We start from the raw sequence: 23,966 nt of genomic DNA, 5'->3' as shown, positions 1-23,966 counted from the left end.
GGTGGACGTCAGACTCGCGCCACCGGGGGAGGATGAGGCCTGCTGGCGCAGTCTCCGAATCAGTTGTGCGTCTGCATACTTTGCGCACACTGAAATGCGTCACTGGCACCATCTTTGCAGAAATCGGGGTCGGGGTCAGGGGGCGGGAAGCAGTTGCCGGAGCCTCCACCCGCTCAGAAATTATGAATCCATCTTAAGCATCAATGACATAGCTGTTTGGGTTCTCGCCATTCATTTATTTAGGACATGTCTATATTGCGTGTGAATGTAGAGAATTAGGCATATACACTCACTGAGCCTCTTTCTCTTTTACTTGCTCTGTTCTAGCCCTGGAAAATAAAACAGTGAGAATTAAGGCCTGATTTCTGACCTCTGGTAGATCATTCGTTCCTTCACCTCACAAACTATATGTTTATTCTGCAAGTACTTATGGAGGTCCCACTGTGGGTCAGCACTGAGCTAAAGGTCATGAATAAACTAGAAACCAAGACAAATTCCTCCCTTATGGAGCTTTCATCTATGTGAGAATATCAGTCAAGAAATGTAACAAACAACAGATGGGATAAGTTCTGTAAAGTGTAAGCAGAGTGAGGAGGGGGAGAGTGAAGGAGAGGACTCTTTTAGATCAGCTGATCAAGGAGGTCTTCCTGGAGGTGGTGGTATTTGAGTAGGTCTGAATGAAGGTTGGGCACAAGTCTTCGAATTATTAAGGAAGTAACTCTCTGGGCAGAGAGAACAGCACCTGGAAACATCTGAAGGTGGAGCATGATTGTCCTGCTTGAACAACAGCAAGGAGGCCAGGATATGTGATGGAAAGTGAGCAAGGAAGAAAGTTGATGGAAGTGAATTCAGAGAGGAGCTGGGGAGAGTCGTGCACTGCCCGTTAGCTTACATTTAGTGAGTAAACGCGTAATTAAATTTATCACTAAGGAGTTCACAATTTTTTCTTAGAGATTTATTTCCTTTCTTTGTTGAATTGATGGATCAATGGATGGATGGTTGGATAGATGAGTGGATGGATTAATGGGTGGGTGAATGTAGGGATTGATGAGCAAAGGATGGATGGATGAGTGGGCAGATGGATGGGTATTTAGATGAATGAATGTTGGTTAGATGGATGCTATAAATAAAATGGATACTTTTTTCTACTCCAATGGTCAATTCTGAATTCTAGACGTCCCTCTTGTGGCCTCCTCTTTGCATGCAAACACCTGTGGGGCTGGGTAACATTTTCATCATCAACGTCCGAATGCTCCTCCCTCTCCCTCAGTGAGATTCTCGCTCACAGCGTCATCTACGTGGATGGTGCCCACGGAGTTGTGCAGTGTACAGTTCTGTGATCTCCAGCGACCCTCTGCATTGATGGAACCCCTGAATCTCCCTCCTCAGCCAAGACCTCCCTCATGAGCTCTGGAAACATCTATCCACCTCTCAACTGGACGTTCCCCTGATGACATTCAGGAAGAACGGTGCAAATTCAGAACTGATCTAATTGTCAACAAATGTAGCCCACCAGCAACAGGTCAAGAATCCCCAAGATAGATCTTCACCATGACACCTCTTACCTGTGTATCTTTCAAATCCTCCCAGATTTCCCAGTCTCCACTGCCACCCCCTAATCTAAGGCACCACCATCTCTTGCCTAGACCAATGCTATCCAAAATGGGGCATTGTGAAAAAAGGCCTAGAATGCTTTCTATTTTTTATCTTCACCCTTTAAAATGATCTATTTCTTGTGAATGCTTTACAATATACATACCACATCACTGCTAAACCTCCTGGGTTGCTCTGTGTTGAAAATCTTGTTACTAAAATAGGTGAGGAATGTGGAATCAGAGAGTGGTTAACTCATGTCTAACATCATAGGCTGGTGCCTCACTTTCCTCCTCTCTAAAATGGGCATCCGAGCGTAGGCAGCCCTGAGAGATGTACCAAGCAAGGGCACAGCCCAGGGGTTAAGAGCTCAGACTGGGGAGTCTGGCTGCCTGGGTTCAAATCCCAGCTTTGCCACTTACTAGCTGTGTGAATCGCCACAACTGACTGACTTCTCCGTCCCTCCCTTTCCTTACGTGTAACATTGGGATAATATTAGAACGTCTCTCAAGTGGCCACTAAGGAAGTAAGGATTCAGAGAGCTAAGTGCTGTAGCATTATTTATTAAAGTAAACATAAGTCATGATCTCTATGATTATTGAGTAGATTCAACATCAGGAACCATGGGAACAGTGCCAGGCCCACAGGAGATTGCCTAAAAAGCTACCACGAGTGGAGCCGGAAATCTATCCCACTCAAGTTGTTTATTGTGGTTAAAATTGAGGGATGAGGGTAAGCTGCTGTGGAAAACAGTGTGGTCGTTCCTAAAAAAATTAAAAATAGAGTTACCATATGATCCCACAGCTCCACTTCTGGGTACATACCCAGAAGAATTAAAAGGAGGGTCTCGGGGCCAGCCCCCGTGGCCGAGTGGTTAAGTTTGTGTGCTCCGCTGTGGTGGCCCAGGGTTTCGCCAGTTTGGATCCTGGGCGCGGACAGGGCACCACTCGTCAGGCCACATTGAGGTGGCGTCCCACATGCCACAGCTAGAAGAACCTGCAACTAAGATATATAGCTATGTATTGTGGGGGATTTGGGGGAGATAAAGCAGAAAAAAAAAGATTGGCAACAGTTGTTAGCTCAGGTGCCAATCTTTAAAAAATAAATAAATAAATAAAAGGAGGGTCTTCAAATGGTATTTGCGCACCCATGTTCATAGCAGCACTATTCACAATAGCTAAAAGGTGGAAGCAACTCAAGTGTCCACTGACGAATGGACAGATAAGCAAAATGTGGCGCACACATACAACAGAATATTATTCAGCCTTAAAGAGGAAGGAAATTCTGACATATGCTGCAGCATGGATGGACCTTGAGGACATTATGGTCAATGAAATAAGTCAGTCACAAAAGGACAAATATTGTATGAGTAACACTTCTATGAGGTCCCTAGAGAGTAGTCAAATTCACAGAGACAGAAAGTAGAAGAGTGGGGCCAGCCCGGTGGTGTGGTGGTGAAGTTTACTCGCTCCACTTTGGCCTCCTGCGGTTTGTAGGTTCAGATCCTGGGCCGGGACCTGGCACCACTCATGAAGCCGTGCTATTTTATGTCCCACATAAAATACAGGAAGACTAGCACAGATGTTAGCTCAGAGCCAATCTTCCTTACACACAAAAAAGAAGAAAGTAGAATAGTGGTTGCCAAGGACTGGGGGAGGGGGAATGGGGGATTACTGTTTAATGGGGACACGGTTTCAGTTTTGCAAGATGAAAAGAGTTCTGGAGATGGATGGTGGTCATGGTTGCACAACAGTATGAATGTATTTATTACCACTGACCTGTACACTTAAAAATGGTTAAGAGATTAAATTGTGTGTTCATTTTGCAACAATAAAAAAATTGAGGGGGCTTGGAGTGTGGGAGCTGGAGTCATCCAGGCTTGGTTTTTGCCTGAGGAGTAGGAAGGAGAGAGAGAGAGAAGAAAGTCCAAGGGAGTAAGAGGAAGGATGGACCCAGAGCTCCTGACTCACAGAGCGAAGGGAAGCCTGGCGGGTGATGGACGCTGAGAGAGAACTGGGGTCAGCAGAGACGTAGATGAGGTCGGTGGATTGAATGGGGCCTTGAATTTTGAATCCACAGTCTTACTGCAGAGCCTGGAAAATTCCACTCTCTGCGGCTCTCTCTGTACCTTCCCCAGCCCCTCGCTTCTGACGCAGGCTGGAGTTTCCACGGCAACAGCCTGAGCTCCTGCATCCTTCAGGAGAAGGTGGGAGCCCCTGTGAGGGGGTACCAAGTGGGGAGAGGGATGGACGTCACAGCAGTCCAGCTGGGGAGGGCCTGGGCAGCCCGACAGAGTCTTTGCGTCAGCAGTTCTTGCGCATCTTTTGTGCACGTTGAAATGCGTCACCCGCAGTGGCCCTGCAGATGGGGAAATGGTCAGGAGCTTCTGTGGATGTGGATAGGAATCCTGAATATCTTCTAGGCACCAGCATTTCGTGTTCCCAGAATACCAATGGATCAGAAGGATTGATTGAGCCCCTCTGTGTACTGGACTGCACTCTAGGTGTGGAGAATAAAATGATGAGCAAAAAAGACCAAGTCCCTCCTGGAGCCGCGACACTATTAGGAGAGACAGCTTTCCATACTCTCATTCATTCATTTGCCCATCCTTTCCTTCAAACAGCATTTAATGAAAATGTGCCTGTGGTGGACTCTGAACTAAGCGTGGTGAATGCAGCAAAGAACCAAAAGACGAAGCCCTGGTCCCCTAGACTCAAATTCAGGGGGAGGAGCGGGGGCGAGCAGGGCAGGTCATATGTTAACATGGAGTAAGATTTCAGGTGAGGCAAGTGCTGTGACGGAAAATAAGTCAGAATCAAAAGGTATAGAGAGCAGATTTTAGATCAGGTGGTCAAGTAGGGCTTCTTGGAGGTGGTGATATTTACACCTGAATGGAGGGAGGGAGCAGGTCATGGGAATATCAGGGAGAAGAGCAGTCCAGATAGAGCTATTGACACCTTGAAAAGCCCCGGGGCTGGATGGGTGCCGGGCTTCAGGACCAGTGAGACCAGTGTGGCTGGAGGGGAGGGCGGATGGAGAAAGTGGGTGGAGATTTGCTCAGAGAGAGAGAGAGAGAGGAGCCTGATCCTTCAGGCCAAGATGGTTGACAGTCTAGCGCAGGGGTCGGCCAACCCGGCCTGCCACCTGTTTTTGTAAATTACAGCTGTACGGAACACAGACACACCCATCGTTTGTGTGTTGTCTGTGGCTCCATGTGCTGTGACAGCAGAACCGAGTAGCTGTAACCTAGACTAGATGAGAGGTGGAGAGAAGCCCACAGTGCACCATTCTGTGGTATCTCTACCATACAGACGCAATAGGTGTGAATTTCCTCAACAACACAGACACCAGTAAAATAATTAGGAAAGGATGCATTTTGAGTATTACTTTTGTTTTCAATGTAATTTATTTAATTTTAAGTGCATGTAATTTAATATTTACTGAAGGATGTGCTTAAACGTCTCGCAAAATCCCTACAAATTTCCCAGTCAGCTCTTGTGCTCCAGCGTCCGCAGTCTGCAGTGACGTCTGAACTCTGCCGATGAGCCCAGGATGGGAAGGGTTTAGACCAGTCCCCCATCACACTGCATCTCAGGTTTTAGAGAAAGATATTTGGGCGCAAAGGGCCTCAGACCACACAGAGCAGAATCCAGTTACCTGAGACGCTGGCCCCCTGTGCCGGCCCCAGGGCAGCCGGCAGGGCCACCTTGGGGAGAAGAGGGGTCTTAGGGCCTTAGAAGGTCTGGCCTGATTCCCTCTCGCTGTCCAGGTTGGGCAGTTGCGGGGAGGGCTAGGCATGGAAGGGAGGGGCTGCAGGAGCAGGAGGGGAAGGAAGGACGGTCTTGAGGTTTGGGCTGCTCTCCCGAAAACAGGAGTGCATGTTTGTGCAAACTTGACGTACTAACAGCTCTCTGACAGGACATCAGAAGAATATGTGTCCGCCACAATTCTAAGCCTTTTCACAGGCGTAAGTTCATTTTCCAACAGCCCTGTAAGATGGGGCACTTGGCCTCGTTGTCTGTGTCTGAGGTAGAAATAGGCTCAGAGAGGGGAGATGACTCAGCTGAGGTCATGGGGGAGGAGATGGGAGGTGAGGGACACTATAGGAGGTTTGCCTGCCTCTGTCACCTGTGTTTTTTTTGACATGTAAAAAGTTGTACATATTTAATGTCTATAACTCGGTGAACTTGGGGATGAGTATATGCTCAGGAAACTACCACCACCACCATCAAAGCCATAAACACCCCTCACCTCCCAAAGTTTCCTTCTATGCCGCTATTATTGTGTGTGGCTGTGTGTGTGTGTGTGGTGAGGGCACTTCGCATAAGCTCTCAGCAGGTTTTAAGTCTGTGACACCATGTTGTTGGCTGTTGGCACTACACTGTACAGCAGATCTCCTACCCGTCTACTCCACCACTCCCTGCTTACAATTTCCAGAAGCTTCCCCTCCAGCTTCCCAGGACACACCCATGGCTGTTGTGAGAATGGAACAGAACACATGCACGTGGTCCTAAACAGCTGCCTGGCACCGAGTCAATGCTGAAACTGCTAAATGCTTTGAGTTTCAATTCCCAGTTCTGCCAGTAAATTTCGATGAACAGAGAAGTCGTGAGAACACGGTTCCCCCGGATCCGCAGCAGCTGCTCCGGGAGCCCTGCCTTGTGATGAGGAGTTCACTGGGGACGCACTTGGGATGGGAAATGCCTCGAGAGACACGCTTGTCTTCTTTCAGCAAGCATTTTTTAAGCACCTCCTGTGTGCCTGGCTGAGGGTTTGAACACTACATTTTGGAAAATTCCAGTCTCGGAGGCTCCCTCATTTCTCAGTTCCCTCCCCTTCCTCATCCTGCTGAAGTTTCCATGGCGACAGCCTCTGTGGTCCACCCAGGTGGGGGCTCCTTGGGGGGGACAGGGTGGAGGGGTAAAAGGAGGCCCTGGAGACAAAGACAAGCCTGCGGTGTCCCCACCAGGGCGCACGCACTACTTTGGGGCGCATTGAAGCACGTCCTTGAACCTGGATCTGCAGAAGGGCAGGGACTGGCTGCACGGGTCTCCACCAATGGTTAGAAATCACACTCTGTCCTCGTGCCAGCGATGTGAAGACTGTCCACTCACCCGCTAGGTCCATACACATCACTTGAGGCCCCATGCGCCAGGAAAGGCTCAAGGCATGAACAACAAAGGATCACCAAAGACAAGCCAGCTCTGCCGCTCACGGACTGAACCGTGTCCCCCCTTCAAAGATGCACAGGTCGAAGTCCTAACCCCCAGTACTTCAGAATGCGACTGTATTTAGAGACAGGGTTTTAAGGAGGCAATTAAGTGAAAACAGGTCCTGTGGCCGGGCCCTAATCCCATGGGTGTGTGTCTTTGCAAGAAGAGGAGATCAGGACACAGACACGCACAGAGGGATGACCAAGCGGGGACACAGGGAGGAGACAGTTGTCTGCAAGCCCAAGAGAGAGGCCTCAGGAGAAACCAGCCCTGGCCGCACCGTGATCCCAGACTCCCGGCCTCCAGAACTGAGAGACGATCCATGCCCTGTTGTTGAGCCGCCCGGTCTGGGTGGTTTGTTACGGCAGCCCCGGAAAAGCAAAGCCGCTCTTGTATCTGTTAGAGTCTCACGGAGAGATCTTTATTAAATAAAAAATTTTTTGCTAGTAAATCCAATAAATATACAGACAGCCTCTCTTTTCCAGCCAATCTGTCCAGCCGCATCTTCTAACAGTCCTTGGTTTAAACTCTGCTCTCTATACGCATCGGTCTTCAGACACACAAAGCCCATTCCTGCCCCTGAGCCTTTGCACCCACGGCTCCTCCACTCTCACTCTGTCTGGAGCTCCCCATGGCGGGATTCTTCTTGACCTTTGAGCCTTAACTGAACTGTCACCTCCTTGGAGAAATTCCCCGCTCCACTCCCACTGTCTTAGCTGAAGGCACCCCTCCAGTCAACATCCCAGCAGCTCACTTTTCGTTCTCCGCAGGGACTGCTGTCAGAAATTACTCTTTCACGTATTTGTTTCGCTACTGATTGACTGCTCAGCGACTGGAGCATAAACCCCGTGAAAGCAGGGAATTTTTCCTGTCTTTTTAGCACTGTATTCCCAGCACCTAGAGCTGGGAATATCAGTTGCATGAATGAATGAATGAAGTGAAAGCTTCTCAGAGCACTCTGCGAGCCCCTGGTTGTTACAGGCAGGGTCTCTGAATTCCTTGAGACTCACAGCAGGGGAAATTCAGGGGTGTCTCTTGAATGAGGCAAGACAGACCCACCTCTCCCTCCTTCCCCCTTTGCTCACTCCCACGGGAAGGGGGACGGCGGAGGGCCCACTCCCTGTGGCTCAGGTTGCACTGCGCCCTGGCTGCCGCCTGAGCCTCCCTCCCCGCCTTCCTCCGGAGCCGAGCAGCAGGAAGCCTGTGTCATGGAGGGGCGAGGAGGTTTCCGCTCATCGTCCCAAGTGTCCGTGGAGGGGGCCGGGGGCATGGCTGGCCTGAATCTCTCCGACACAGGAGGGCCTGAGGTGCTCACAGGAGGCAAAGGGACTTGGCGAGAGAGAGGGGGGAGGATGAGAAAGGTACCTGGAGAGTGGGCAGAGCCTTCTGGCCGGTACAAGAGGCGTACACCGACATTTCTAACTCGAGGGTGTGCATTTTTAGTCAGGAAAATCTTATTTTAAAAGAACTTTTTTTTTGAATCTTGAAGAATTGCTTATAAAGACGCATCTTGGGGGTGCAGCAACCTCCAGGCTCATTCAGTGTGTCCTTCCCTGTTAATCCGCACACCTTCCACGAAGAACGGCAAACCTCGTTTTTCCTAAGTGTTTCCAGCTGTGAGATGTCAAATTTGCACAATTTAGTTTCCAGATGTGCTGTTATATTTAATGCACTTTAAACTCGAAAATGTAAACTTTGAAATACTGCATTGCTGTTTTGAAAGAAACAAAATCGTCTTTGCCTTCCTCAGCTGTCTGCCGTCTCAGGACACCGACTCGCCTCTTTCGTTATTCTGAGGCTAAAAGCTCTTGTGCGGATGGCTTGGAGTTTGAAAAATAAGTGGCTGGTGTTGCGAAGTATATTTCCTATTCTTGGTAACATGTGACATTAGTCTCTGCGCTTTGGAAATACTATGATTTGAATTTCGCGTTTATCTGAACATAAAGATCGCCCCTTTTGTGAATCTGCAGGATGCCCGTGACACAGGCAGCAAGGTTGCCACTATCATTTAAAATTACGAAAGTAAAAACATAATACAGATTTTTTTTCTAAATTACTCAGATTTGATTCATAGCAGATATCCTTTGGGGTTTTTTTGTTTGTTTGTTTTCACGGTCATTACAAAATATATGAATTGTCATTGGTGGGGAAATGTAAAGAAATTTCTTTATACTTAAAAAAATTTACTGTGATTAAAACAAGCAGCCCTCTGTTTTCAGAAAAAAATTATAAATTAATTTATTACAGAATTATCTAGTTACCATAATTGGATTACCACTTATCAATCCTTCTTTTAAAAATGTTATATATATTTTAAATGTTATTACTCTGTAAAAGAAAATTGCTTGGTATATTTACATCTTCTCTCTAGTAAAGCTTTCATTCTTAAATCATGGCATTCCTGGACTCTGACGACATTTAAAATGAGGTTTTGTGCTGGGAGCAGAGACTGCAGAAGCAAATTCATTTGTTTTTGTTTTGTTTGCGGCTAGAGATTTTAAAATGTGAATTATTTTAGGAACGATTAGAACAGAAAACTACCATCTTCTAAATTACGACAAAGATGTTAAAAATATGAAAAAAAATGTTTTAGAATAAATGAAAGGACATCACTCTGTCATTTTGGGCAATGGTCTTTGAGAAATACTTCTGTAAACTTTGATTCTGTAAAATTCTGCATCGTACATATTTTCATTTTAGCAATGGTGACAAATTATGCACTGTCAAAAAAAATGGTTTATCTGAAATTCAAATTTAACTGGCATCCCGTATTTTTATTTGCTAAATCTGGCAACCTTAAATAATAGTAACGACAAAAATAATGCTAATAATAAGCACAAATGTTAATTAAATGCTTACTGAGTACATGGCCAGCTAATGATCTGGGATGTGTTTATGTCATAACTTAAGCTTAAAAAAAAGAGAGACAGACAGGAAGCCAAACAATATAAAAACATTACGACCCCAGTTTTTCAGAAGCAAATTCATTCCTTCATTCGTTTATTGGTTCAACAACTATGTAGCGACTTCCTCCCAAGCATCAGGCCCCTCCGTGAGCTCCGAAGACGGACTGGCAGGCAAAGAAACGTAAGCACCCAAGTCACAGTGACATCCCAGATGAGAAAAAAAGAAAGAAGTAAAAACTGTGGAAAAAAAAAAAAGGAGAGGGATCTCATTTATTCGAAGACCTATTTTTCAGATTTTAACATTTTTACCATAATTTAGTAGACAGCATTTTTTTTTTAATAACGATGCCTGAAATAATTTGCACCTTAAAATCCATAGTCTCAAAAAAGGCAAATGTGAGTTATTCCCAATAAACATTGGACTAATTCAAATAGATTAGCTTACTGTTAGGGGGAGAAAAGCCATGGCATTTTAGGTTAGATTTTTTTCGTGGTAAAAGGTGGTAGAAATAAAGACGATGCAAGAAGACCAACGCTGAGCGGGGTGGTCCGAGGGAGGCCTCGTGGAGGAGGTACCGGCAGAGAAGAAAGCGGAGAAACGCTGGTAAAAAAAATGCAACCCCAGGAAATAATTTGCAAAACAGATGGCTAGCATTTAGTCTAGGGTTTGCAAACGCGCGGGTCTCCAGGACACTGACCATTGTGCTGTGTCCTTAGCAACCATTCTCATCCTCAGTTACACGGCAACATACAGGGAATTCGGCGTGGCGGTGTCGGGTGTGCGCTGCAAGTAAGAGCCGGGAGCTTAGCTTCCGCCGAGCTGAGCTGCGGCTGCCGTCACAGAAGGCCACAGACCAGGCGGCTTCGACCACAGGAATTTATTTCTCACGGTTCCGGAGGCTGGGGAGGCCCGGGTCGGGTACCAGCACCGCTGAGTTCTGAGGAGAAGCTCTATTTTACTAGCCTCTCCCTGCGGCCTCGCATGGTGGAGAGAGAGACCTCTCTCCGTGTCTCTTCTCATAAAGGCACTAATCCCATCGTGGGGGCTCCACCCGCATGATCTAATCACCTCCCAAAGAGCCCCTCTAAATACCGTCCCACTGAGGCTTAGGGCTTTAACATGAGTTTCGGGGACACACACAACCCATTCACAGCAAGCCCTTAGCTGGGGGTCCGTGCTCCCTAAGTGTTACCACTTGACTGTTATGGTTCTGAATGTCACCAAGATGAAAATTGAAAATAAGAGAAGACTCAGTGAATGCAGCATCACTGGTTCCAACTCTCAGCTTACTGGGAGCTGCCCAACAAAGGGGCTGATTCTCTCATCTGAGATAAGAATGGGCGGTAGGGGTGGAGGACTCCCCACCATGTGCTTGAGGCTCAGTCATTCATTCTATCAATAAATATTTAAGAAAGGCCCACTGTGTGCCAGGTCACGATTTATAACCAACTCCAAAGCCTGGAAAATTCCACTTTTCTGGGCTCCCTGGGCCCCTTCCTCAGGCCCTGTCCTTCCCTACTTGGCTGCGGTTTCCATGGTGATGGTGAGAGCCTCCTTCTATTGCTAAGGACAGATCAACAATGGGGGCGGGGGGAGGTTTGCGGAGGAGCAAGCCACGTGGGTTGACTAATCTCATTGAGAGGCTGTGGTGGCCTTGGGAGGGGGATTCACAATCTTGAGACTGCAAGACTTGGGACTGCAATCTCAAGTCTCAAGGTTGCGGACTTGAGAAGAGGCTCAAGTCTGCAATCACCCCATAGCGGTCTCTGCACATCTTTGGGTGCCTTTAAGTGGGGGTTTGCAGAAGAACAAAAACACTTGTGTGAGGTCTCTGAAGAGTCAGTTAGAGATCATGCATCTCCTGCAGCCTCCAGTGATAAACAGCGTCATCTACCCTCAGAATTCATCAGGCTGTTCCATAAATATTGATGGAGCCTTCTGTGCCAAGCCCTCGTCTGTGGCCACAGCCTCTGCTCCCCTGTGCTTTGTTCTGGTGGGAGACAGATTCATTCACTCCAAAAGTTTGGTCCTTTATTTAACAAAGATGTTGAGGATCTTCTGGGAGGCAGGTGTCACGCTAGATTCGGAGAAATGGTGGGGAATGAGTTGAGCCAGCCCCCATGCTCATTGAGGCTGCGTTGGTGCAGGAGACACACAGCGAACCCAAGCATTAATGTAGCGTCAGGGTGGGCTCCGCCTGTGGAGGAAAATAAAGCAGGGAGCTGGAAGATGTTAATACGCAGGAGAAGGACTGTTTCAGATGTGTGCTAAGGAAGTGGCAATATCTGAGCAAAAAGCCCAACGAGGGGCAAGTAAACATGAGATTCTCTAGGTGAAGAGAGGTCTTGGCAGAGGGAAGAGCATGTACAAATTTCCTGAGGCGGCAACCTGCAGGTGCACAGAATCCATGGCGACCACTGAGGGACGGAGGGACTGTGAGGAGGAAGGTCCAGGTGGCAGCCAGGTTACGCAAGTCCTCACAAAATCAAATAAAATACGAATTTTGAATTTTATTAATAAATTATTAATATCGATCCCAGTATTATTGCTTGAGTCCCCACTACGAGGATTTGGCACTGCTGCAGCAAAGCAGACACGCTGCCTGCCTCCCCGGAGCTCACGGTTATGAGGAGACACCCAGATGAATCAGATCAGGGAAAAGTAAGCACCTCTCGAGAACGTCAAATCTGCATTCAGCGCCTTCTCCCTGCTGTGCTGGGCATCCGCAGATGAGCAAGACAAGCACGGGTGTTCAGCTTGCACTAGGGTGATGGTGATGGAAATAGAGTGAACATACTTTTTGGGGGATGGCGTTGTCATTTCCTGAGCCAAAGAAAGATCAATGGCTTCAGAGAAATGAATGAGCAGAAATGGACAATTGTACTATCTAAAATGATGGACCAGGCACAGTTGTAAATTCTTTATAGTAAATTCTCTCAATAACCCTATAAGGTGGATGATATTATTCCCTAGTTTTGACATGAGCACACTGAGGCACAGAACTTGGACCATCTGTCCCACATTGTGCAGCTAGTAAATGGCAGGGCTGGGATTTGATGGCTCCCAGAGCCCAAGCTCTAACCTGGTCAGGATGCTCTTTGCAACCGCGTTACCATCCAAAGCCAGAAATCTGTGCATACAGTGTGTCTACACAAACAAGTTGGCACAAACCTCAGTGTGAGAAGACAGTGTGCTCAGGTGGTGAGGAGATGCCTCCTCCAAAGGAAGCAACCGGCAGGAGGCGGTTACCGGCGCCAGAAGAAAACCTGTGACAAGTGGAATCTTCCTTTTGAGGGAAAGTTCTCTAAAGTGATCCCATTGTAGCTGGTCCGATAACCACCCTTTGTCAAACTCCAGTTTACAAGATGCTGGACCACGTGTTGAATGTTGTTTGCATTATCCTACAAGGTAGAACCGATTAACATGGTGATTTTATAAATAAGCAATTCAATGAATAAAGGGCTCAGAAAGATAGAAACACCTGCCCAAGAACCTACATTTTTTAATATTTATTTTTTAAATTGTGGTAAAATGCACGTAACGTAAAATTTACCACCTTAACCATTTTAAGTGTACTGTTCAGTAGCATTAAGTACATTCATATTGTTGTGCAGCCATCACCACCATCCATCCATGGAACTCTTTTCAGTTTGCAAAACCGAAACTCTGTACCTGATAAGGAGTGACTCTCTGTTTCCCCTCCCCCAGCCCTTGGCAACCACCGTTTACTTTCCGTGCCCATGAATTTGATTACTCCAGGCGCCTCATATAAATGGAGTCACGCAGTATTTGTCCTTTTGTGATTGGCTTATTTCACTTAGCATAATATCTTCAGGTTCATCCATGTTGTAGCATGTGTCAGAATTTTCTTCCTTTTTAAGGCTGAATAATATTCCACACTTTGTTTATCCATTTGTCTATCGATGGACAGTTGGGCTGCTTATTCCATTCAGCTATTGCGAATCCTGCTGCTGTGAACATTAAGCACACAAGCATCTCTGCAAGTCCCTGCTTTCATTTCTTTTGGGTGTATTCCCAGAAAAGGAATTGTTGAGTTATAAGGTAATTCTACGTTTAATTTTTTGAGGAACGGCCACACTATCCTCCATAGCAGCTGCACCATTTTACACTCCCACCAGTAGTGCAAAAGGGAAGAACCCAGATTTTTATTTATTCGCAAATAGTGAATGAGAGACTAGAGGATTCTAGGCTGGAATTTTAAACATACACTCAGTCTGATACAAGATTCCAGAATATTCCATCCTCTGAGGGTCTCTCTGCTGATTTTCAGCCACCTCCTCTTCTTCTTCGTCCTAACAGAAGTTTCCATGGTAACACATTGAGTTTGCCTGCGTTGCTAAGGAACCAAAGAGCCCTGAGGAGAGAATGGCTGGCGTGACTGTGGTCCAGCCAGCCTGGGTGAGGGATGGGGAGACCTGGGGAGGATCTCAGCCTGCAGTCTCCCCACCACTGGTTCACCCACCCTCTCCGTGCTTGCCGTTTGACAGTGTCTTTGCAAAAGGGCAAAAAATTGACTCTGGGCCTCATAGCCCCACATTTTCACATCAGCAGGGCCAGTGACATAAATATTGACTATTCTCATCACATTTTCATCCATTCTTTCACTTATTCATTCAACAAATATTTATTGAATGCCTACTATGTTAAGTCAATGTGCCAGACCTTGGGAACGTAATGGTGAGAAAAAAGACATGATGTTGAAGGAAAGCAGAATATGCTACTCCAAATATGCTGTAGGAGTTCAGAACGTGCTACTCCAGATAATGCCAGTTTGGTATATTAATTATTTTGAGCTGTAAACACTTGAAAAACAGCAAATGCAGGGAGAGGCTTTCTCTGCACTCCCCTCATCTGCCTAAAGACAGATCCTCCAAAAGGAGCTCAATTGTCACAAGTCCCCTCCTTGGGGATTTTCATCCATCAGAGAAGATCGAATCTGATCACAAGAGGGGAGACTAGAAGTAGACACCATACCTGGATACACTTTGTCACAAAGTGCCACATCTCCTGTCTATCGTTCTAAGGACCTATTCCTCTTTCCTAAAAATCGTTTACTCTCCCTTAAGCTGTCTTCATCCCCCCTTCCCCTATTAAGATGGTATTTAAGCCTGAGTTCTAAACCACTTCTTCGAGTTACTCATTTTACCCTAGGTATCCTCTGTGTATACATAAGGTAACATGTTAATAAGCTTTCAGGGCCACTTTGGAGATGCTTCCATTCCGTCATTTATCCTACAAATATTCACTGTGGGTCCACCTTGTGCCAGACACTATGCTAGAGAGAAGAGAGAGAAACAGAACCCCTCCCAGAGCTGGCAGTGGTGGGGTGGAGTCCATCTTAAAGTGACCAGTGACTCTGGGGCTTTTTACTTTTTATTAAAATGCATCCTTGAACTTTCCTACATCTTGATTGTGGGGTTGATTACAGGTGCATGCATTTGTCAAAATCCATTAGTCATATGCTGACAATGGGTGCATTTTGTTTTATGTAAACTGTACGTCAATAAGTTGATTTTTTAAAAAAATACATTTTGGGGCAGGGTCAAAAATGTACTATTTGGGTCTCTGTAGACTCCTAAAGAAATCACAAGTGTCAAAAAGAGCCACTGTTGTGAGCATTATCTGTTGTGTCCATTCACCCGCTGACTCGTGATGAGGGCCTGTGTGTGCCCCATAGCTGGAAGCAGATAGACATTGCCGTGGCGCGTGGGTTACCACGTGAGACAATTAGTAATATTATGATGCCAGGGAAGGTAAGGGCTTTGGAGAAAAGGAGAATAAAGATTGAAAGGGAGGGGGCTGGTCTAGATCTGATGGTCAGAGGCAGTGGTATTTGAGCCAAGATCTGCATGGAGGAGGGAAAAAGTCCAGGGAATATCTTGGGAAGACCAGAGTAAAGGTCTTAGCAGGTCAGTGGGTAGTGGGCGGGTGTTGGAAAATGTTCTCATTTGTACTCATGGGAATTTAATTTATGTGGGTCACTGAGGGACTATAGAGAGGTTAATACCATTGAAAGATTTTTATTACTTACATTCCCAAAAGAAGAGGGCAAGCCAGACAGGGCCACAGAGAAAGCACCAGGGTGGACAGGAGGCAGGAGACAGGAAGGAGGGGAAAGTCTAGGCCGGATGCTTTCTTGGGGCTTCCACGGGAATGCAGGGGAGGGTGGACAGTTTAGGGTTGGCTAATTTGAATAATTCCAGTGGGCTTTGGCTGTAGGGATGGCCCTGTGATGATTTATGGCAGGAAGATTAGGGGTTTGGTGTGAGAGAGTCTGATAAAGGAGATGGTTTGGGCTATAGGCTGAGGACGGGCTGGTTTGCAAATGAAAGACTTGCTTGCAGGCAAGTTGCTATCTTCAGGCATTAGGTAGCTCTGGGAGGGGCAGTCTCCCCCTGGGTCTGTCAGTCCCTCCCCCTCCCACCAAGAGAAGTCAAAACACGGTAAGACACAGAAAATAAAAACACAATTAATACAAGCGGGCAGACAGGTGGATGGATGGGTGGGCGGGCGGGCGAGCGAGAGGATGAGTGGATGGGTAATTGGGAGGACGGATAAATCCAAATGCTGACTATATAGATTTCCACCCCCAAAATGAGAAGAAAATTTTCCGAGTACAGGTAGAAATGAGGTGTGTGAGTCCCCTCCCCGACTCACAGGGTCACTCCTTGAGGCACAGTTACTTCTCTAGTCACATTAAGTCTCTACTGTATGCTAGACCATGATTATTAAATCACACACAATCTTTACCCAAACCATGGAACATTCCAGTCTCCAAGGCTTTCTGGATCCCTACTCAGTCCCCTTCAGCACCCCAACTCCAGCTGCAGTTTCCATGGCAACAGCCTCCCCCAATCACCATTCAAGGAGAACAGGCTAGATTATCCCATTTCCAGCCAGGGTCCCAGGGCGGGGGTGGGAGGATTATCATAAACTCTCAGGCTGGTGGCCAAACAGCAGTGGTTCAAGTAAATCTTTAATGCACATTAAAATGCAAAGGAATATTGCAGAACGGTGAGGGAGGGAGGAATGGCCACCCTGGCTCTGCAGACTTTGTTTTTTAGGAACCACTAATCAACTGTAAGGCCCTGCAGCATTAACATTACTGGTCTCATCACACACTCATTGAGTCAGTCAATAAATACTGACTGGGTCCATTGTGTGCCAGGCACTGTCCTGTCCTAGGCATAGGTGTTACTGCACCAGGTTCGTTTTTGCCTGCTGCCCAGAAAGCCAAACACCCAGACAATGAGATTGCAACAGAGAGAGAGTTTAATCACAAGGCAGCCACGTGAGGAAGCAAGAGAATGTCTCAAATCCACTTCCCTGAAAATGAGGGCTCAGGGATATTTATGGGATTGGGGCAAAGTGGTCTGAAATGTGGAGGTAGGTGATTAGAGGTGACGGGACGTGAGGTAATTGATGATCTGTGCCAGCGTAGTCAGTCTTCATGCCTCTTCACAGGACCCATGCTCACAAAATGGCAGCATCAGCACGATCTGAGGATGGAGTTTTTAGCCTCTTGACATCAAAAGGTCGCTTATCAGACATATGCAAGGGCCCAGTTGATGAGTTGGTGGTCTCAACTGCCCTGGAGCGGACAAAGGGGTTCTAATTGCTGAAAAACATCTTACTCACCCATTACCATGGTGACCCAGGCTCCAGGGAGATGTCATCTATAGGAGGCTAGTGGGAGTCAGGTAGCACATTGCCTAAGCAGCACAGTTAACAACGGGCGGGTTAAACAGCTAAAAGCTATAATCAATAATTGCAAAAAGGAAAAAAAATCTTTAGTTCCTAGCTACTTAACCATCAATGGCTAACTGTTTGCCAGTTTCAATCCCCCATTCTCTGGTCATTCCTCATTCTCAAGGGATTCTGGGTGATGGCCGATCTAGCTACTTCTTGCTGAATTGGGGTGTAGATCTCGGTTAGAGGAAGGAAACTGTTTAGCACTTGTTTGGAAATATTCTCTTATTCCCGGCTTCAGGTTGACATTTTGCATTATTAGAATTTTATGCTTGCTCAACAGTTTTGGAACAACATCTAAAGGTATATTATATAGTCAAATATCTGACCAGAAGGATAAGAAGTATAGATAACCCAAATTTTAACAGTCCCTGAAAAATAGACCTAATCCCAGTGAGCCTCCATCCAGGCAGACCTCTGGTCTTAGTTCCTGATAGTCCTTTGTTTGACCAGATATACATCAGAGAACAGAGCAATACCCTTTCAGTTGTCCTTGATGATGGTATCAGCCTAGACTCTCTGCCCAGGGGTCATCACAGTCCTAAGGAGCTCAAAAGACTAAGTTGTCAATTTATTGCAGCTGGGAGGGGCCATGAAATCTTCAGAACATGTCTGAGTTAGTTAATCAAAGTTCATTCAAAGTTACAACATGGTTTCTTTTCTACAATATGGCTTCCCTTATGTCAGTCTTGTGTTGAGCCAGTATCATAGGGACTAAAAAGGGAAGCAAAACCAGGTACCATCTTGACCCTCCTAGGCCTTAGGCAATCTGGAGGGTCGTTCATTCATTTACTCCAAGAAATTCACTTACTCCTTCAACATGTGTTTAGGGCTTCCACTACGGGCTAGGTGCTACACACAGGATTTGGTGACTATGGGCCAAGGGCCATGCCTCCTGGAGGCTTCATTCTAGTGGGAGAAATAGAGAAAAAGTCAGGGGGTGAGAAATGTTAGGAACCAAACAAGGGCAGAGGATGGAGGTAGGGAATAACACAGGGGAGGGGAGCAAGCTGTTCTCACTGAGGGAAGGAAACATGTCAGCAGCTGCTGGGGTGGGGTCACAGTGGGGTAGTTGACTGCCCAGGTTCCATCTTTTACACAAGGTTGAAACCTGGGTGTAAATTTTGCCTTTCCCCTCCACGCCCCTCCAAACACAGTCACCAAGTCCTGACACTCCTTCCTCCAAAATACCTTCTAGATCAGGCCACGTTGTCCATCTCCTCACTTTCTCTTTTGCCTCCCAGGTGGCCTTCTTCCCTCCCTACGTGTTCTCAAAGGAAAACTTGACCATTTTGCTCCCTGAAAAAAAAATCCATGGATTCCCTTTGGTCACAGGATAAGAACCACTCTGCGCCATATCCTACAGGCAATGGAGGCTGCAAATTTCAGCATGGAAGAAATTTAGAGATGACAGCATTGCTGCGAGAGGAGAGTATGGACGGCAACTTTAAGATGCAATCACGTGGATTTCATAGTGGTGACGCAATCATGCCTTTTACAGACAGTGAGCGATACCTAGGAATATGTGTGTGCACACACATAATTCAACTGCAGTGTGACTGAGTAAAATTCTCCTGGTTGCTTCAGAGTTACAATGGGGATGTATTTCAGGTGTTCAGTTCAACAGACATTAATTGAGTGCTTACTGTATGCCCGGCACAATGATTGGTATTCACAACCGTGGGCCACAATGAGAGGAGCAGGACTGGGTGCCCTAAAATTGGAAGGAAACCTGATAAGTGTGTTCCAGAGATGCCATCTGCCAAAAAAGACTGTTAACATTTGACACCTTTTAATATATTGGAAATGAGTGTCTCAAAATCATTAGTTATGTTGAGTTGCTTCCAAGAAAACTGTTAAATCCCTTTGATTGATGGTAAGGTATATAAAGCTCTGAGTGCAATTGGGCATTTAGCTCACTAATCAGGAGAACCTTTGGAAGTGGAGGTTGGCCAGCTGACACCTTGAGAGATGCCCCAAAACTGAGACAGTAAGTGTAGTTTCAAGGGTCTCAGTTCGTGATGATTTGTTAGGCAGTGATAGATATCTGAGACATCCATCAATGGAACGGATGAACAATGCCTTTAAAAAGAGGTGCATTTTTGTCCATAGTTAGGGGTCACTGTTAAACTAAAACAATTAGCCAAAAACTGTACTTGACTCGAATTTCAGTGGTACAAAACCTGCTTTTAGAAGTCAACATGCTAAGTGATGCGGGGTCGGTGAGCCGAGGAGTCGAAAGAAAGATTTCTTAGACTCTTAAGATCTGGCAGTAGTGCTCTTTTATTTGGAGAATAGTGTGGAATAGCATGGGGACAGGGCCCATGGGCAGTCAGAGCTGCTGCTGCTGCTGCCCCGAGTTGAGGGTTAGGGCTAATTTTATAAGGCATGGGTATGTGCGTCATCTCTTTACAAGACAAAGGAAAGAACACGAAAAAAAGTTAAAATGGTATCAGTGCAGGTGGGGTCTGGTCGTTGGGTGATCCCATGACTTTTAGACAAGAATCAAATCGGATTAAGTAAAGGTTAGAAAGGTTGGAAGCCACCACCCTAAATCAGTTACATGAGATTGCCAGACAGCAACCAACTTTAAGTTCTTGCCTTCCCCATTAAGAGTTTCTAGGGAAAAGGTCATCTCCCTTCTTCTTCCTGGCACAGAGAGGGAGGCACCTTTTACAGATAGAGATTTACCTTACAAACGTAAATGTGTCCCAACAAGGGCAAGTTCCATTCCCCAGAGCCCCCTTCCCTGTCCCAGTTTATCGAAAGCAATCAGCCCAAAACAATCCCGATGCCAAAGAGACATATCCTGGGGTGGCCAATTTCAGGTCCCCACAAGGTCATCCCCCCTTCCTTCACAAATGCAAATATCTCTCAAAGAGCAAGCAAATTCCAGTCCTCAGAGCCTGCTTCTCATCTGCAGTTTTTTAAAATTAACCAGCCTAAAATCTTCATCACTAAGGAGGAGAGTGGTCCTGATTTTGTTCCTTTTCCAAAGGCTTATACTCAAAGAAAATTAAGTGGAGAGACTACCTTAGATGCGAATCTATTTCACAAGCTCCACAGGCAAGTGACAATCTGATGAGGACCCGTGGAGAAAACCAGCCTCCTACAGGCTCTGGTTCTGGGCTGAACACTGTGTGTGTATTACCTTAGTGAGAAAGGAAAGGCAACCATTTTATTGGGGACAAAGACCCATATTTTTATTCATTCATTTATTGCAAAGCAAACACACAGTGTGAGCTCAGAGCCTGGAAAATTCCAGCCTGCAAGGCCCTCTCTGCTCCTTCGCAGACCCCTCCCCTTCCCAATGCCGGCTGCAGTTTCCATGGCAACAGCCTAAACCCAATTCTGATGCAAAACCCGGTAAAGATTCCTGAGGGGAGGTGGAAGAACCACTGATGTCAGACCGACCAGGACGGGGGATGGAGAAGACTCTTAAAGATACAGACATCTCATCAGTGGTTCATGCACATTTAAAAACAATTTCTTTTAATTGTGGTAAAATAGACATGTTGTGAAATGTGAAACAAAATGGATTCCCTTAGATCTAAGGGCTTTGAAATGGAGCTGGGAAGCCATGAAGGAAACGGGTCTGGTGCACGTCCTCCTCGGGCAGAACGTGAACTTTTGAACCGAGTAATGCTGCAAGAAACCTGCAGCTCGTCAAAGTCACGGACTTCTGCCTCCCACTAACTAACCTTAGCCATCAATTATGTTTAGCCAAGATTAGCTTTCCGCCTGCAACTCCAATTAACATTCTTTGTAATGCAAACCTCCCTTCCCTGCCTTTAATTGCCTCTGACTTTTACTCCCTGGCAGGATACTATTTGAGTTTCTACCTGAATCTGTGCTCCCCGGATTGCAATTCTTTGAACACAAAATAAACACCTCTCTGCCTCTCATGTTGGCTCTTTGTTTTTAGGCTAAGAATATCGTAAAATTTACTATGTTCACCATCTTTAAGTGTACACTTCAGTGGCATTAAACGCATTCACATTGTTGTGTGACCATCACCACCATCTATCTCCAGAACTTTCTCATCTTCCCAAACTGAAACTCTGTACTCATTAAACACTAACTCCCCATCCTCATGGCCCATCTCCTGGCAACCACCATTCTGCTTTCTGTCTCGATGAATTTGACTGCTCTAGTGACCTCATATGAGTGGAACCATACAGTTGTCCTTTTGTGACTGGCTTATTTCACTGAGCATGATATCCTCAAGGTTCATCCATGTTGTAGCATGTGTCACAATTTCCTTCCTTTTTAAGACTGAATAATATTCCATTGTATTGGGGTACAACATTTTGCTTATCTATTCATCCATCCATGGACACTTGCATTCCTTCCACCTTTTGGCTCTTGTGAATAGTGCTGCTGTGAACGTGGGTGTACACATACCTCTTTGAGGCGCTGTTTTCAAGTCTTTTGGACATATAGCCTGAAGTGGTATTGCTGGATCATATGGCAATTCTATTTTTAATTTTTTGAGGAATCACCACACTGTTTTCCACAGCAGCTGTGCAATTTTACATTCCCACCAGCAATCACGCACAACTTTCACGCCCACCAGACTGCTTGCTTTGATGGAGTCTTTGCAGACGGGCGGGAAGTTGGCTCTGGAGCTTCTGCAGATTCTCTGTCATCATGAGTTTTTAGTGAATGCTTGTTGCAGGTGCCAGTGGCATAAATATCATCTGTCTCCTACCATCCAGTCATTCTTCATTCGTTTAATCATTTGTTGATACACTCATTCCCTCAACACTATTTGCTGTGTGTCTACAATCTGCTGGGCATTGGAAGTAAAACGAGGAGAAAAAAACAGACCCAGTCTTTGCTTTCATAGAGCTTAAAATACATCAATTCAGTCATTTACTCCATAAGTACCTCCCTAGGGCCCACTCTATGCCAGGCACTGTGTTCAGGACAGAGGATTCCGTGGTGAGCAAAACACACGCCAGGGGTGTTGTGGGCTGGACGTTAATCTCACAGACCATGTCTCAACAACAGTAGACATTGAGTGGGCATTTACTGAGTGCCAGGAACAATTCCAGACTCCAGGGAGACAGTGGAAAAGAATAACCAAGCACCAGTCTCTGTTTTTGTGGAGTTGACCCTCAGTAAGGTGGGAGATGTTTAAAATATAGAAACAAATCTGTCAGGCTGTGTCAGGCTCCAAGAGACAAGAAATGCAACTCAGTCTGGCTTAAAGAATAAAAGAAATATGTCAGATGTATAGACTGAAAATGGCAGCAAGATAGCAGTCTCCATGCAGTGTTGCATTTACGGTCATTATTTATTAGGCTTTGCAATAACCATGTTTTCTAGTTTTTATTTGCTGCTTTGACATCTTGGAGCCTTGCTGACCGGGAGGAACTGCGGCTCCCAGGGCTAGCCGATGCCTAGAGATAGTAAACAACTCACTTGTGAGTGTGGTCTTCATAGATAAACCAGCCAATCCAGACCCCATACCCCCACCACCCCTCCATCAGGCTCTTACACTTTGGACCACTATCCATCTGCCCTAATCCCCCCCAGGGCAGGTACCTGACAATCAGGGACAGCCGCTATCTCTAGAGCCCACTGAAATTATTCAAATTAGCCAATCCTAAGCCTCACCCATTCCTTCCCTTGGAAACCACAGTAAAGGCTCCTCCCCACATTCCTCCCTCCCTTTCTGCCTCCTGGGGACCCTGGTGCTTCCTCATGTGGCCCTGCATGGCATGTCGCCTCCTCTTGGGAACTGTGACTAACCGACTATCTTCTCGATGAACAGCCATCTCCTGATCTGTTGGCCCTACAGTTCCTGAATAACCATAAAATCTATATTTAAAGCAAGATCCAGCTCTGTTTTTTCTCTACTAAGCAGGAGAAAGCCTGCTTCTTGGTCTTAGACCACTCCTTCCTGTGGGATCCTAATCCTGCCCTCTCCCCAGCTGTCTTCTCAGGACTCTAGTCCTTTTTTTTTCTTTCCCCTCTGCTTTTTTCTCCCCAAATCCCCTGGTACATAGTTGTATATTTTAGCTATGGGTCCTTCTAGTTGTGGCACGTGGGACGCCACTTCAACATGGCCTAATGAGCGGTGCCATGTCCATGCCCGGGATCCAAACCCTGGGCCGCCGAAGCAGAGTGTGAACTTAACCACTCGGCCATGGAGCCGGCCCCTCTACTCCTTTTTTAAAGGGAGATTGGGGTTTTGAGAGGGAGAGATGTCCAGGCATCTGTGTGACTTGGTTATTCTTTCCTTACTGGAATTGCCTTCTCTCCAAGCATAGAGTGATTGTGATGTGGATTAAGGCTGCCCCCCAGGGAGAGAAGCCCAGGGCATCCTCACCTACAAGCCGATCTATATGACCAGATGCGTATCTAAAGTTATACGACCGCACAATAACCAGACCCCATCTGCCCTGAAACCATTTAATGACTTTTTACATCATCTTTTCTTTTTTCCAGTAAAAATAAGTCACATACCCGTGCCTT

General features: G+C 46.3%; 1 long non-coding RNA gene across 1 annotated transcript in view; it reads right to left on the bottom strand.

Annotated features, from left to right (window-relative positions):
• Positions 1-7,729: 7,729 nt before the first annotated feature.
• Positions 7,730-23,966, bottom strand: part of LOC123281244 (uncharacterized) — a 36,084-nt gene continuing 19,847 nt past the window's right edge. The window contains exons 2-4 of the long non-coding RNA XR_006520617.2: positions 10,411-11,910; positions 10,158-10,313; positions 7,730-9,949 (exon numbers count right to left, since the gene is read on the bottom strand). This is a non-coding gene — a long non-coding RNA (uncharacterized lncRNA). The remainder of the gene's footprint in view (positions 9,950-10,157; positions 10,314-10,410; positions 11,911-23,966) is intronic.

This window comes from Equus asinus, chromosome 26 (genome assembly GCF_041296235.1).
Source record: "Equus asinus isolate D_3611 breed Donkey chromosome 26, EquAss-T2T_v2, whole genome shotgun sequence".
Lineage (NCBI taxonomy): Eukaryota > Metazoa > Chordata > Mammalia > Perissodactyla > Equidae > Equus > Equus asinus.
This window is presented reverse-complemented; position numbering and strand designations above follow the sequence as displayed.